Source organism: Ambystoma mexicanum, chromosome 7p (genome assembly GCF_040938575.1).
Source record: "Ambystoma mexicanum isolate Mex_15411 chromosome 7p, UKY_AmexF1_1, whole genome shotgun sequence".
Classification (NCBI taxonomy): domain Eukaryota; kingdom Metazoa; phylum Chordata; class Amphibia; order Caudata; family Ambystomatidae; genus Ambystoma; species Ambystoma mexicanum.
In genome coordinates, this window is record NC_090939.1 from 876,422,160 (window position 1) to 876,437,558 (window position 15,399).

The following is a 15,399-nucleotide window of genomic DNA, read 5'->3' on the forward strand; positions in this document are numbered from 1 at the left end:
GTTTCATGGCAACCGTGCCAACACAACTGCTACTATTGTCTCATTCCTGCTTTGATGCCTGCTCCATGATCTCTCCAGGTTGAAATGGTGGGTGTTTATGCTTTAGCTCCTTGAGATGGAAAACAAAGCCAGCTTTGATATTCTGAACGGTTGGCCCTGTGTTAAACTTGTCCTACGAAAAAAGAATGGCCATGGACGAAAATGAAGCAACTGAGAAAATGTGTGAGAGAAAAGGTGGCCAAGGATGTGGACACTGTCACAGTTTTACACGGCACGCGCAAGCCAGGGACCTCCTTCACCTGCAATGAATGTGGCGCACAATAAAACTTTTTATTTCTTTAATATACTACGGATTCTTTTTGAGTAGGCCTCCAACCCGTCTTGCACCCAACCTCCACAAGAACAAACCACAACTCGTGCAGTTTTTGAAATTCTGCCCCAGACCAAATAGAAGACTTCTCAAAAATATACATTTGAGCCCATGTCGGTGCCTGACTAACTGCCAAGCATGACCCTTGCTCTAGAAAGATGAGAAATCATTTTCCTCCGTAATGCTGGGTCATCAGAGTCCCCCAGAAATGATCGCTATGCTCGCATGAGCTCAGTGGGTCTGGATTCACCCACACACGCATTGCAGATGAGGCATGGCCAGAGCGGCCAACACCATCATAGCACCATGCGTGCAGAATAAGGCAGACAGCAAGGAGGAGAGAACACATGTGGAATTAACGTGTGGACACATACTCCATGGACGCAAAAGATGTTCACTTTGAAGAAAAAAAAACAATTGACCAAGCCTTTTGCCCATGTGCAGTAAACCCAAGGTCACCAACACCCGTGTTGCAGATGAACTAGTCATTGACAAACTCATCTGCAAAAGACCCGTGGTCCCCAATCTGCGCGTGTTGAGGAAGAAAGGAAGTCCTCAATTAATTCATCCATGGTAAGTACACAGTCCTCAATACGCATGTCGCAGAATGAGGTATGTCCACACCGACACCCTCGGCAACAAAACCCTGCACAAACGCATGCATATGCGGAGCGTAATAGGAAGTAAGAAGAACCACAAGGCACAGAGTGAGCGGAAGCACAACAGCCACAGAGCTCATACTTCCCAACAATGCGCACACACCACACCTGCAGAAGGCATATGTGCAGACATTACATTTTGATTGAACAGTGAAACTCAAAATGTTTTTTTTAAAAAGGGCCATCAGTGGGGAAAAAAACCACCCTTTTAAAAAGATGTAAGGTTACTACCTACAAAAGGTGAAGTATACAAATGTGGGGAATGCTAACATTAGGGAGGATCGCTCGGGGCAATATGCTCGCCTTGGAAACACAACACGAAGCACCACAGGTTCGATCCCTGGTCCACGCTTAGAAACCATTGGGTATTAAGCGCGTTATAAATAACCTATCGTATCATATCATTAACATACACCCAACGCCAGGCTAAGAAAATGTATAGTCTACAACGGGGATCTGCAACCTTTGGCTTGCCAGATTTTTTGGCCGACAACTCCCATCATCCCTATCCATCAGAGTCAATGGTAAGGGAGCATGTGAATTGTAGTCCAGTGCATCTGGAGAGGCAAAGGTTGCAAACTCCTGGTCTACAAGCATCGATGATGCCAAGGTTAAGGAGCTAACACTCGGTCCACGTGAACGAATTCTCCAATACAAAGTCCATCACACTGCAACTATAACCTTCACTCTCACTGTACTATTTCACAGCGCTTGCTTCAAATGCGGCATCTGACGTCTATGCTGTATTTAAAGGGAGCCTGCTGAAGAAGGGGCGTGTGTAGCGCGAGTTATGGTGACATGTGTGGTGCGATGACTTTGTATTGGAGAATGAGCTCGTTTGGAATGAGCTGCTGGCATCTAAACATTGGATCTCACCAGGCATCTAAACATTGGATCTCACCATCGTGTGTACACTTTACCCTTGGAGCAAGTGTGTGTACCTTTAATGCTGGCAATCACAACGTTGGCAGACTCCAACTCTATGTACCTATCACCCTAACTCTTTACAAAGACTCCCCCCCCCCCCCCACTGATAAATGCATAGCTTCTAGTGGGATGTTGGTTTAATGCAGAGCAGGGACACAAACACACACTAGTGTCTGAAGAGTGAGCGATACATGTTCCCCGCTGTAGCACTTGGCGTGCTCTGTAGACCCATGCATCGCGCGGGTGTAGTGTCTCCTTGTGCTCTCTGCTGCCATTGTGCCTGGTTTGCGGAGATTGCAGCGCCGGCCCTGAGAGCGGACAAGGGGATTGGCTCGCCTCTCTGAGAGTCCATTGAAAGGCAGGAGAAGAAGATTAAACAGCAAAGAGGACCGGATGAACCTGCAGAATAAGCCGCAGGTGGAGATGGAATGGCTGCTCTTGCGAAAGAAGGCTGCAGTCGCTCACAGGATAAATTGGCCTTTCAGACTCCAGGGGCTATCTCAGAAGAGCAGCTTAAGGAATGTATAATCCAAAATACAAGCAAGCAGCTATTGTTAAAGGAAGCTATGGCCCTAGCCTTGGAAGGAATGTGTTTGGATTTCTTCAGTGGATCATATTGGTGAATCAAAAATGTTATTTTCCTCCCACCCTATGGAGGGGGGAGGGTTTACAAATTCCCTGTGTTCTTTTTTGAGATGGCTCTGGACTCGATGCGCTGTCCATCCCTATTCAGCGTGCCTTCATCTCTCTTCAGCCGCTCAGGTTTCTAAGCTTAGGCAATCGGAATAACTGCGCGAGCAAATGTGTGAGGGTATCAAACCCAAGGCGACCATACAAGCCTCCCCTGGAAGCTCAAGGCAACCTTTGCTTCCACTCCTGAATGCCAAGACTGTAATGCTTATATGTACCCAAGGCAGAAGGTCTTGGCCTTATCTCCCCCTGGCAGGGCGGCAGCGGCTGCGTGGCAATGTCTCAAGACGTCCCCATCGCAAGCGTTGGCTCTGCACCTGAAAAAGGGGGCACCAAACATATCGGGAAGCAGTCCACATGGATGCATGTTGCAAAACGCAGTTTGCATGCATGCCAATTGCAAAATTAATGATAAATATCCCATTAGCGGCGGGCCAGTCATCCAAAGACTTCCAGGTGAACATTGACGGTTACAAAAAGTATAGCATTTCAATGTTAATTTGTCCCGTGCACTAGTACCACTGTGCTGGATCCCTAGCGCTGAACTGTAAATGTTGCCAGTCACAATCGTTGGGGGCTGCATAGTCATGCCCCACCAATATCTAATCAATCTCCCGTGAGAACTGCGCCAGCTAGTTGTGACCGCTTGTGCCCAGCAATGCCACCCAGAGATTTGAATTTGGCACACTGATGCACAAATGCAAAACCCAGGCACGAATATGAGAGCTCCGCTCTGAATAACAATTAGTCAGAGATCCAATTAATAAGACTTTGAAGCCCAGTCTGCTCCACAGCTTCACCCTCTCCTTGACTCAGATATGGGGGCGGCCTGGATCGCCTTTGCAGTAAATTCTCAGGCATTTGGCAAAGCGAAGGAGATGTGTCCCGCCTGCGAGCAAAAGAATCTCCAGGTACTAGAAAAGGCACCAGAACATACTGAGCAAGGAGGCGGCGGCACTGAGATCCTGGACCATACTCCTGAGATCAGACGATAGAGCAAGGAGGCGGTGGCACTGAGATCCAGGACCATACTCCTGAGATCAGACGATCGAGCAAGGAGGCGGCGGCACTGAGATCCAGGACCATACTCCTGAGATCAGACGATTGAGCAAGGAGGCGGCGGCACTGAGATCCAGGACCATACTCCTGAGATCAGACGATCGAGCAAGGAGGCAGCGGCACTGAGATCCAGGACCATACTCCTGAGATCAGACGATCGAGCAAGGTGGCGGCGGCACTGAGATCCAGGACCATACTCCTGAGATCAGACGATTGAGCAAGGAGGCGGTGGCACTGAGATCCAGGACCATACTCCTGAGATCAGATGATCGAGCAAGGAGGCGGTGGCACTGAGATCCTGGACCATACTCCTGAGATCAGACGATCGAGCAAGGAGGCAGTGGCACAGCGTGAAACATGGAATGGAAAGAGTTGCATCCCATCTGCCGCTCGCCTTCCTCCTGTGCCAGAAGCTGCTTTATTCTGCCTGAAATCAGCATGCCAGATTGGGGTACCCCGAAAATCGTTTTTGTTTTTGTTTTTATGAAAGTTGTGCCAAAATAATGAGATAAATGCAAAGAAACAGAGTTGAGGTAATTAATAGATTTGGATTTCAGGTTGTTGTCCTTTGTCTGCCACAATAAGGATTTCGTCGGGTATTATATTGAACGCGACGTTTCGGCATGCAATGAGTTAATTTCCTCAGGATGGTTTTGAAACTCTGAATCCAAGGTCTAAGATGCAACTGTTCTTGGTGGATTCCCTTTTTTTTTAACGTGGTTTGAAAATGTTGCCTGCACTTCCAACTCTAGGTTTGACTTTTCTCAGTGGGCTCGTCAGAAGCTTTGACTCCCAAGTTCCAACATGCAATAGATTCCTGTGTATTAATGTTGAGGTTTATAAGTTCAATTAGTTAATTGGGTAATAACAGCTATTGCAGCATTTGGAGGTGAAATCAATCTGCAATAAAGCGCCATATGATGAAAGGTGATATTATCAGAAATGATAGTCCAGGTAATGGTGGTTGTGCTGTGCCGACCTGAGTAATGGCTGTGGATATTTGTGAATGGGTCCAAGAGCGCAACAGCCATGGGGGCTGACAGACCTAAAAGGTTTATTAGTATAACAGAGTAAAGGGAACTGAACATTCGGGTGTAGGTGTGTGGGTGTAAGGGTAAATGTAGGTGTAGTGGAGTTTGGAGTGAGGCCTGGAACAGAGGGAGCATGAGGGTTCCAGGAATGACGGTTGAGAACAGGCAGGGAGAGAGCCAGAGGAGGTAGACGCACATTAACCGATCTCTTGTCTGATCTTCCTACTTGAACTGTAACATTAAAGAAGCTTACCTTTTCTACATGCCTGGCCCTGGAGTGGTTCCTGTGTGTCCTGCTTACGTTATTACCACTCCAAGATACATCACGTGGCATCTTGCCACATGGCACTATTCCAAGGGCAAAATGTTGGCATCCTGGATGACCATGTAGCACACCTCCATGAGGAACACTTTCTGCGTTTTCACCTCTCATTGGTCCAACAAGTGGTGCCTTAATTCTGATAGCCCATTTTGAGCAGCCACATTTGGGTCTTGGCCCTCTTGCACGTGGTGGGCGACAGTATCTTGAGCACTGCACACAAGTCTGCTCTTTGGTGGACGGGCAGATGGATTCACTGCCCTTCCCCGTCATTGTCTCACGAGGATAGCTCAGGGCAACGTGCTCGCCTTGGAAACAAGACGACACGGAGCAACAGAGGTTCGATCCCCAGGTCCGCGCTTTGAAACCTTTGGGTATTAAGCGCGTTATAAATAACCTACCATATCATTGGTAGCGTTTTAAGCTTGCTCCCTGACTTCTTGGCCCATAACCCTATCTCCATCAAGCTTTGAAGTACTGGAGCAAGCCACACTTCCTCCAGACCCTTTCCCTCTCTGCTTATTCAGTGCTACTCTGGGACTGTAAGGTGAAAACACTCTATAAAAAGAAAAAGAAGACCACATCATTTCTTTATGTTGTCATTCATCAAAACATGGACCAACCTGGATGACACGGCTAATCTTGAAGACTTGCACATCAATTCCACAGCCTCCCCTGCCTTTTGTTTTGCTAGGAGAGGAGGCAGTGTTGGCCTCGTGATTAGCAAGGCCTGCCCGTCCACCCCTCCCACCGCCATTACCCTCTGCCTTTCTCCCCTCTTGCTTCCAGCATATCTATCACCAGGAGGTCCGGGAACAAGCTTAAAATGTCAGCAATGACGGGGAAGGGAGGTGGATCTATCTGCCGGCATCTGAAAAGTCAGACCCCTGTGGAAGGCTCAAGGTGCTGTCGCTAGCCACGTGCTCAAACTAAGGAACATCTGAGAAATCCAGCCCATGCATCGCCTGCCACTGTCACTCAACTAAGACTGTGGTCTGGATCACTGTGCTAGTCTCTTCACAAGCCCTCACCCTTCTACCCCTTCTCAGCAAAGTACTTGATGATGCCACCTGCGCCACCGATCCACCTCACGCACCTCCTGTATTCTCAGTGACTTTCCATGCAACCTGCTTCACGCTCCCCCATGTAAACACTTCTATCCATGGGCAACCCCACCACCTGTTTGACTGTCTACTGCTTTTCTGCGATCACCCACTTCCATCCCGAATCCTCCTGACCATCCACCTCACCACCATCCGTCCACCCAGCTGATGTGGCTCGAGATTGGTGTGGAAATACCTTCATTAATAAGGAGCCCCCAAGATGCCATTTTCTCTCCCACAGATTCTCAACCCAGCCCTCAACTGCAGCTAATTGCTAAAATCTTGTACATTGTACATGGAGATGTCGTTTGTCCATCTTTCCTGTCCCCCTGGGAATGCTCTCAAGGCGTGACCTAACGGCCGGGGTGGGTAGAGGGTGGTTGCCTGCCTGCTTGTTAGGCCACGCCGCCTTGACGAGCCCCAGCTTAATGGGCTGCAGGCACCCCTGCCAGGCAGCAGTGGTAGAGATGGGCACCCTCTCCCCATCGGGCAGAGAGTGCTGATCTCTGCATTTATTCACTAGCGGCTTGCCTGCTAGGGGACAGCGCCGCGCCTTTTCAGCCTTAATGGTGCTACTGCCCCTCTCCAGCCTGGGGAGGGACAGTAGAACCATTAAGGTTGAAAGGGTGAGGGCGTTGGAAGCCGAGGCCTTTTTTCCTAAAGCTTGAAGCTCCTGCAAATGAGCGGGAGCTTCAGGCTTTAGAAAAAAAAGGCCTCCGCTTCCAGTGTCCACACAGTTTCTTTGATAACGGTGGCATCTCTTGATTGAAGGGATGCCTCGCATATGCCGGGCGGCACCATTATGGAGTAAAGGCATTCTTTTCTGAAGCTCTCGCACATGAGTGAGCGCTTCAGGTTTTAGAAAAAAAGCCTTGCCCTCTAGTGGCCGGGGCTGCCAGGGGACGGCAGGGCCCCGCCTCAGAACGATATTTCTGAGCCTGCTGGGGCATGGCCCTGGCTAGCCTCGGTCCACTTAAAGCCATGCTCCCAACACCCAGTGATGGACATAGAAAATGTACTCTGGTACTGAACCCCCTTTCGTGGGGTCAGGGGGGTATTTGAGAGGGGCTTAGCCCCAGCACTGACCCTAGCAGGGCCATATCTCTCCAAGGAACCCAATCCTGTTGATTTTCAGAAAAGCAAAGAGCGTTTGGGGAGCATAAGGATGACCACAGAATTTGATATCTGATATCATGAAACTCTGCAGAGCAGGTAGTGCAAATTGTTCTCGCTGCTATTTGTCTCAACACCCACGTTAACTGGAGAATTTAGGCTAAATCGCAAGATGTACTTGCCCATTTTGGCAGCCTGTCACCCTGGTGGAAGGCTTGGGTTGTTTCCTATCGAGATCATGTATCTTTGACCCCCACGTTCCGCGAGTCTCCTGGAGCCCTGCCTGTGATTGACAGAGGTCGCTGTGGCAGCTCCTGAACACTGCCGGGCTAGCTGCCTAGCCCTGGGAGTTTGGTCCTCGGGAGGGTAAAGCACGCCGACAACCTTAGCCGTAGCGCAGCTCCGTCTTGTTCCGGCCCATTTCCTTGCGCTACCAACCGTCGCTTCCAATCCCAGGTTCTCGCATTTTCTATCTGTCCATGCTAACCTTTTTGGCTTACTGCACAAAAACCCAGACTCATTTAAAAGTGGAAAACGTCGCTTTAATGTGACAGGCCAAAGCTTACAATCAAAACGCTTAACTGGCTCCATGGCCTAACAAGCTAAATAGATATTTGAACAATCAATTAAATAACTTAAACATTTTTCATTTTCCCCCCAACAATTAAATAATTAAATAACCAATTTCCTCCCTAATGATCCCTTGGATCCTACCGTATCCTTGCCCCTTTTCCAGGCGTCCCGCTTTCTCCCCAGGGGCCATGCCCCTCCAGGCTCAATACCTGATCCCCCGGGGTGACCTCCTTGTGCAAACAGCGCCACCCCCTCCTTTCCCGTGTCATTCCCCCATTGTGCTTCCCTCCCCCCACATCAAAAGGGGCCATGCTCCCGGCACCAGAAAAACCCTCCCCCGAGGAGTTCTTTCTGCTCCAAACCCCCCCCCCCACTTTTCTACCTCAAACTTTTCACCCAGTCTCCCAGCCAAGAACCCAAGTCCGCCAGGTAGTGACTATTCCCATGCATGGACAAGTGTACCCCATCCTCTCTAAAGATAAGAAACCCCTCATATGTTATTTCCTTATGGTCCAGGACCCTCACCGCCACTGACGCACAAAATTTCTCCATTTCCCTGTTTATCCCCTCCCTGGCCCGCTCTATTGCTCCCTCATTTCTTGCTCCCCTCCACACTCTTCTCGGCAACAACTTAGTCCACACCACCACCGCTTGAGGCCACATATCCCTAATCCACCCTAAGTCCCTCTTCATTTTCCTCAGCAGAGCCACCCCCGTATCCCTAACCAGGTCATTCTCCCCAGCATGCAGCATCACCACCCGTGGAACTCCATAGCGTTCCCTCATTCCTGCCAATATGGGCAGCAGCTGATCGCACCGCAGGCCCCCGAACCGTGCCACCTCACCACCACTTCCTTGTAACTGCACCCCAACTGCCTTCCAAACACCCTTTTCTCCGCCTCTTTATCAGCCCACTTCACAACTGAATGTCCAACAATCCAAACTTGCGCCAACTCCCCCTTCCTTTGCGCAGCATCTGAAACAGAAATTACAAAAATGACTGACAAGTCAACTTATTACAAACAACAACAACTTGCCCACAAAGTCCTCCACCATCTTTCTTCAACAATCCCCTTTCCCAAAATCCCTAAAGTAACCCTTGTATTTTCCCGACCTCCAACGCCCCAAACTTTTCACTTTTTCCTCCGAAAAACCCATTCTGCTACCCTCAGATGCTGCGCCCATCCTAAAAGAATGAGTCCCAAACCCCTCCGCCTTTTCTCCTACCGTGTCCAACGCCTTTCGCAATACCCCCAGCACCTGTGCTGCTGTAACCGGCGATCCATCCGAATGCTGGAAAACCAAACCTGAATTAACCCCACAGCGCTCCTTCCACACCTTACCCGCCTGAACTGGACATAAAGCCTCGCTCCCTCGACCCAGCAGGACCCAAGAGCCCCTTCCCTTCTGATCCGTCTTGGACCTTTTAATCTTGATGTCTAAACCTTCTTCTGTAATTTGCACATCTTCCCACTGCAGACCCCCTACCCCCCCTTTTCCTCCGACCAACTCAGAAACCCTGAAGGCCCCAAAAAATAACCATGTAAAACAAGCCGCAAACAGTTCCCCTTCCCATACCGACCAGCAAACTCCCCCCAAAACCTCAATCAACCTCTGCACCAATTCAGCCGATATCGGCCTCCTCTTATCCTTGTCCCTCTTACTCTCCCTTGCCCATCCTTCCAACATCCTACTCGCCATCTCCCCCCCACTTGGTTGAAAACCCCAAAACCATTTTCCGTAAAAGGAAATCCCCGCTAGCTTTCCTGTTATCGTTGCCCTTGACCAGCCCCTGTCCATGCACCTCAGCAGGAAATTCATGACATCATCCCTCCTCCGCTCTTCCGCATCCCATCTACCCCTCCAACTACAAGCTCCTCCTCTAATAAAATCCTCCCAGGCCCTCCTGTATGACTTCTTAGATGCCGCGGCCAATGAACCCTCCACCAGTGCAAGCGCTCTCAGCTTCCTATCTTCCACAGCTCCTCCGGAATCTGCTGCCCCTCCTGATCTGCCTCTGGAGCCAATCCACGGAATCTCTGCCATTGAAAACGAGATAATGCATCAGCGATGCCATTACCCTTCCCTGGCACATGTGTTGCCTTAAACACCACATTCCATTCCATGCAACGCAGGACAAATTCTCTCATCAACCTTGCCACCCTCTGATCCCTCGCTGACTGCCTGTTTACCACATGGACCATGCATTCGTTGTCTACATTGAAATTCACCTTCTTATTTCGCAACTCCTTCTCCCACAACTCCAATGCTACTAGTAATGGAAAAAATTCAAGAAATGCTATACTCCTCCCCTCCTTCAACCATCTCTCTGGCCACTTTTCGGCACACCATTTTCCCCCCCAAAACACTCAAAAACCACCGGCCCCCGCTGCATCCGAGAGAATCTGAACTTCCCATGTCACCGGATCTAACTGCAACCACATTGACGTTCCATTGAAACTCTCCAAGAAGCGCAGCCAAATCCTGCAATCCTCCCTCACTGCCCCCGATACTCTTATCCGGTGATGTGGGCACTTCGCTCCCGCCATGGCCCTTGCCATGTCCCTGCAAAATGTCCGCCCCGGGGCCACCACCTTACATGCAAAATTCAGATGCCCAACCAATCTCTGCATCTCCACCAGCATCATTTTCTTGGCCCCCACTGCTTTTTCCAACAGTACCACCAATTTGCTCACCTTGTCGTGCGGCAAGCGTGAGGTCATGGCCACTGAATCCAACTCAATTCCTAGAAATGTTAACACCACTGCCGGCCCTTCCGTTTTGTCTTCGGCTAATGGTACCCCCAGCTCCTCCATCAAGTCTTGAAACAACTTTAGCATTCCTCTGCAATCCTCCTCCCTTTTTGCCCCGCTAATGAACAGAAAATCATCCAAGTAGTGCAACACACTCTCCCACCCCGAGCTGAATGAGAAGACCCACTGTAGAAAAGAGCTAAATCGTTCAAACAACGCACAGGAAATTGCGCACCCCATAGGCAATGCTTTGTCTATGTATATACGGTCCTCAAACTGCAAACCTAACAACCAAAAATCCTCTGGGTGCACCGGCAATAATCTAAACGCCGCCTTGATATCGCACTTGGCCATGAAGGCCCCTCGCCCTTCCTTCCTTATTAGCTCAACCACCTGGTCTACACTCGCATACACAACCCCACATTCTTCCTGAGCAATGAAATCATTAACTGACATACCCTCCGGCCATGACAAATGATCAATCAGTCTGAACTCCCCCGGAGCTTTCTTGGGCACCACCCCCAATGGGGATATCACTAAGTCACCCGGTACGTCATCAAATGGACCCACTATCCTTCCTGCCTCTATTTCCTTGCTCAATTTTTGCCTTACCACCTCCGCATTTTCTCTCGCCGACTTCAAATTTTCCGCCCACCGCCGTACCCTTGGACCCTGGTAACCTAATCTGAACCCCTGCCCAAACCCCTCACTCAAAATCTTAGCCCCTTCCCTATCCGGATAAAATTGCAACCATTTTTCCAACACCCCCACTTTAATTGGAGTAAAAGCTTTTCCCCCCAACCCCTTTTCCTGCACCTCTCCCCCTCCCCCTGTCTCCTTGTTGGAAACACTGCGTGAGAGGGCGTTTTCCCCCGCACTTGCTACACTCGTGCTTGAACCTGCACATGGTCCTTGCGCAGCTATCCTTATTGTACCCCCAGCACGCTGCTGAGGACTGGCCCCTGCCTCCTCCCCCCCACCCCCTCATGGGCGGGGCGACCAAGAAAGGGCCGGCAAGGCACTGGCAGCCCACTCGCCGTATGTAATGTCGGGGCAGGCCTCGTTGGGGCCATCCATTGCAGCCAAAGATCCATATCTATCTCCCCCCAGACCGCCTGACTGTCCTCTGCCATTCTCGCTCTAAATTCCTCATCATACCTTACCCAGGCAAAGCCCCCAAAGCTCGTAAAAGCCTTCCTTATTACATCCATATATTTAAGCAGGGCCACGCAACCTCCGGGAATTTTTCGCAATACACACTGGCATAAATGATAAACGCCGACGTCCAATTCTCAATGGTCACCGGGACCCTCGGGCGTGAAGCCAGTTCCCTCTCTTCCTCCTTAGACCCCTCCTTCGCTCTCACCTCCCCATGTAGCAATTTGAAAACATCCACAAATTCCCCTGCCTGGATCTTCTCCCTGGTCGCCGCCATCAAGAGTGCCCCCAATGGTTTTGTTATCCCCATGTATGGCCATTTCTTCTCCTTTCCTTTTACTTCCACTTCCTTATCTTTACCCGCCTGTACCTCGAGCCCCAATGGCTCCACCACTTTGTCTGTTTGGACCTCCACTGAGCAAATGTTCTTCTCAACCCCCTCGGCTCCAATGGCCTGCACACCAACCTCCTTCATCACACCTTGAAAACCAGCCCGTTCATCCCCTAACCACCTATTTGTAACCCCTCTCTGCCATGCAGATGATCATTCCCTTTCCCGCTCACCTCTTTCCACGCCTGCCACCTGCGGCCTGGCATCCACACCGGTGCTCCTCCTCTCCATTCTTAGAGGGCTCCTGCTGCGAGGACAAAACATGTCAGCACAATCACCCAGCCAATAATTCCCTTGACCCCTTTCACCCCAATCACCCTGCACTTCCCTTTCCCTATCCCACCTTGAACTTCTTCTCTCCTCAACCCTTTCCCTTTCCGCCCTGTAATCTTCAAATTCCCATTGCCCCCCGTATTCCTCCCAACCAACTTCATCACCCCTTAAATACCATTGAGGATGCGAGCTCATGCCCGAGATGATTTGCTGATCTTCTTGCGAGCCCGGGGCGTCCGCCCCGACACTCCATTGAGGTCTTCTCGGCGGGGTTGTGGGAACCTCTGCCTGGTCCTCTTCTCTTGGGCGAGGCGTTCCGACCTCCACCCTGAAATCCTCACTGCTAGGGGCTGTGCTGCGCCCTCTAGGCTCTCCTTGCGTTGACCGAGGAGGGGCCGTACCGAAACCCTCACCCTCCACCTGGACAGCAGGGGCTGCGCAGCGCCCTCCGCCCCCACTCCTCCTGCCTGGGGGGGCCGTTCCGCGCCCCACCCTACCCTCCTCAATTGACTCTCCCTCCTTCTCCCACCTACGCTCTTCTGCAGGTATTTACCCCCTCTTCCTCTCTGCCCTGACACCCCCGTCTGCGCCCCACCCCTGCCCCCACTGATGTTCCCTCAGGCCCCACCTTCTCGAGCATTCCCCTCTTCCCTAGAGCTATCATACCCTTCCTCCCTCCCTGGCTGCCCCCCGACTTCCTTAAAGCCCCATCCGCCCTCTTGTCTATCTCCCTCCTCATCTTCCTACCCCTGGATTCCCAAACCTCCCCTCTCCCTGCCGTAGGGGTGCAAGCCACCACCGCCGCCAGTGCACCGTCTGCCGCCGCTCTACGCTGCGGCCTGCCCCCACTACTCTCCTCTTCTCCCGTAACTTCCCCTACCGCCCCTTCCAATTGGGCTTTAGTTGCCCTGCTAATGATTTCCAGGGCCTTCTTCAAGGCCCCAGCATCCACCAGCCCCTTCTTGCTTGCTCCCCGGCCTGTCATTGTGCACAATAGTCTGCGTGTGCCCAAAAGTAGGCCCCTTAAAATCAAACTATGTACTCTAAGCCCCCGAGCCGGGCCTACCCGTGGACTAGCACCCTTGGCCCTGAGCAACCCTGACAAGAAAATAAAAAGCCCCCAGAACCAAAACACACCTTGGGTGATAACCTGTAAAATAACCTCACTAATATTGATAATTAATAAAAGAAAAACTAAACCCAAAAATATCCCTACCTAATTACCTTTTATTACTGGTATTATTACTATTATTATTGCCTTATGCTATTTTCTAATCTATAATTTTTTTTTTTTTTTTTTAAAACCCTATTAAACTATTTTATCCTTGACCACACCCCCTCCCTACTACCTAGTAAAAAAACCCTGAAGAGGGAGCCCCAAAAACACTAGAAAACAAGCACAAATTAGTGCTTACTAACGGCAGCGCACACTGCCACCTGGCGGTGCCCAAGCAGCACCGCACCTCTCCCTCACACGAGGGACACGGTCCCTTTAACGGCGCTGCCCTGCCCCCTTCCTAACGAGCGCTGCTAACGCGCCCACAAGCGCCGAGACAAACGCTCGCAATCCGTGGGAAAATCCCACTGAGGAGCCGCGGAACAGCCGCTGCCGCTATGCTCCTTAACCTGCCCCTAAAACCCCCACGCACAGCCGGCCCGCGAACGGAGGAAGGATTCCACCCCAAATCCCCGCCGCAACACCACGGAGCCCTCACGCCCCCCACTCACGGAGTACCCCCGGCGCGCACACGGAAGCACGGAGACCCACGGTAAGACGCGAGGGGTGTCTTATCTACGGCACCCCTCCTACAAAAACTCCTAATCGTAATGTAAACGATATTTTTTTTTTTTTTTTTTTAAAAGTTAAACAAAACCTAACTGCCCTCCCCTGCTACAACTCCCCTACCTCACCTGCTCTAACTCGCACCTAGGCCCCAGGCACTACAGGGAAGGCTCGGGAGCAGGCAACAGGACTTGACAATCACCAAGTCCTAACCGTCGCCTGCCTCCCGAACCTTCCCTGAGCCCTTAAATACCCCTGGAGGGGCGCTCTGCACCCCACGGCCACTCGCTGGCCGTGTGCAGCGCCAAAAAACTCCCCGGGGGGAAACGCTTTGCGTTCCCCCCTGGGCCCCACTTTTGTAAATAACCCATGAAGGGAATTGTTTCATGTGGCCTTGTGTACAGACTATAGCTGCTTTTAGAAGTACCATGCGTGTTCACACATGAGTGAAACCTAAATACAGCACCTCTGTACGCATACCAGATTATGCCAAGAACATGCCACATGGGAACCGCCCCGCCCGACACCGTCTGCTCCCTCCTCCTATCGCTTTTATCTCCACGTCCCCACCGTCTTTTCTCAGACACTCTGCTGTCTTTGAGGTCTGCATTTTCTGTGGGGTCTAAATATTTGTTTAACCCGGCAGAGCCTCGTTTTGCTTCATAGGATGACTTTATGCCTTGGAATTACAGATGATATTCGTTTTTCGACCATAGGTCTTTTGTATGGCAATGCTGCCACCTAGTGTGTACTTGGAGGAACTGTGCCAAAGTTATATTGCTTTTAATTATTTTCGATAGTTGAAAATGGAGAAGCCATTGTTTTGTTATGTTAAAGGTTCTTGTACCACCCACTGTAGCCACTGGAGCATCTGCAAGGCAAGGGGAGTGGCAGGGTGTTGGTAGTCGGATTGAGCGGGAAAAGAGCAAGAGAGCTTTGATGTGCTGATGGCAGTGTCAGTTCAGAGAAACTTTTCACTGGGCGCTGGGGCATTTTCGGTTGGTATCCGTCAAGTGATATTGAGGAGAGATGGTGTATGGTTTGGTTTCATGTTGGGTGTTGTGAAGTGGGTGCAGTTTGTGGTGTGGTAGAGGAATGGTTCTGTTTAGTTTAGAGTTTGAGAGTGAGTAGGGAGAATGGTGAGTTTTTAGTGTTGTTAGTAGCAATACATGTCCTACCCACAACAGTCCATCTGAG

General features: G+C 50.7%; 1 protein-coding gene across 2 annotated transcripts in view; it reads left to right on the top strand.

Moving 5' to 3' along the window:
- The window catches only part of SH3KBP1 (SH3 domain containing kinase binding protein 1), a 1,496,599-nt gene that overhangs the window by 1,257,206 nt on the left and 223,994 nt on the right, over positions 1 to 15,399 (top strand). The gene's annotated exons all lie outside the window — the stretch shown is intronic.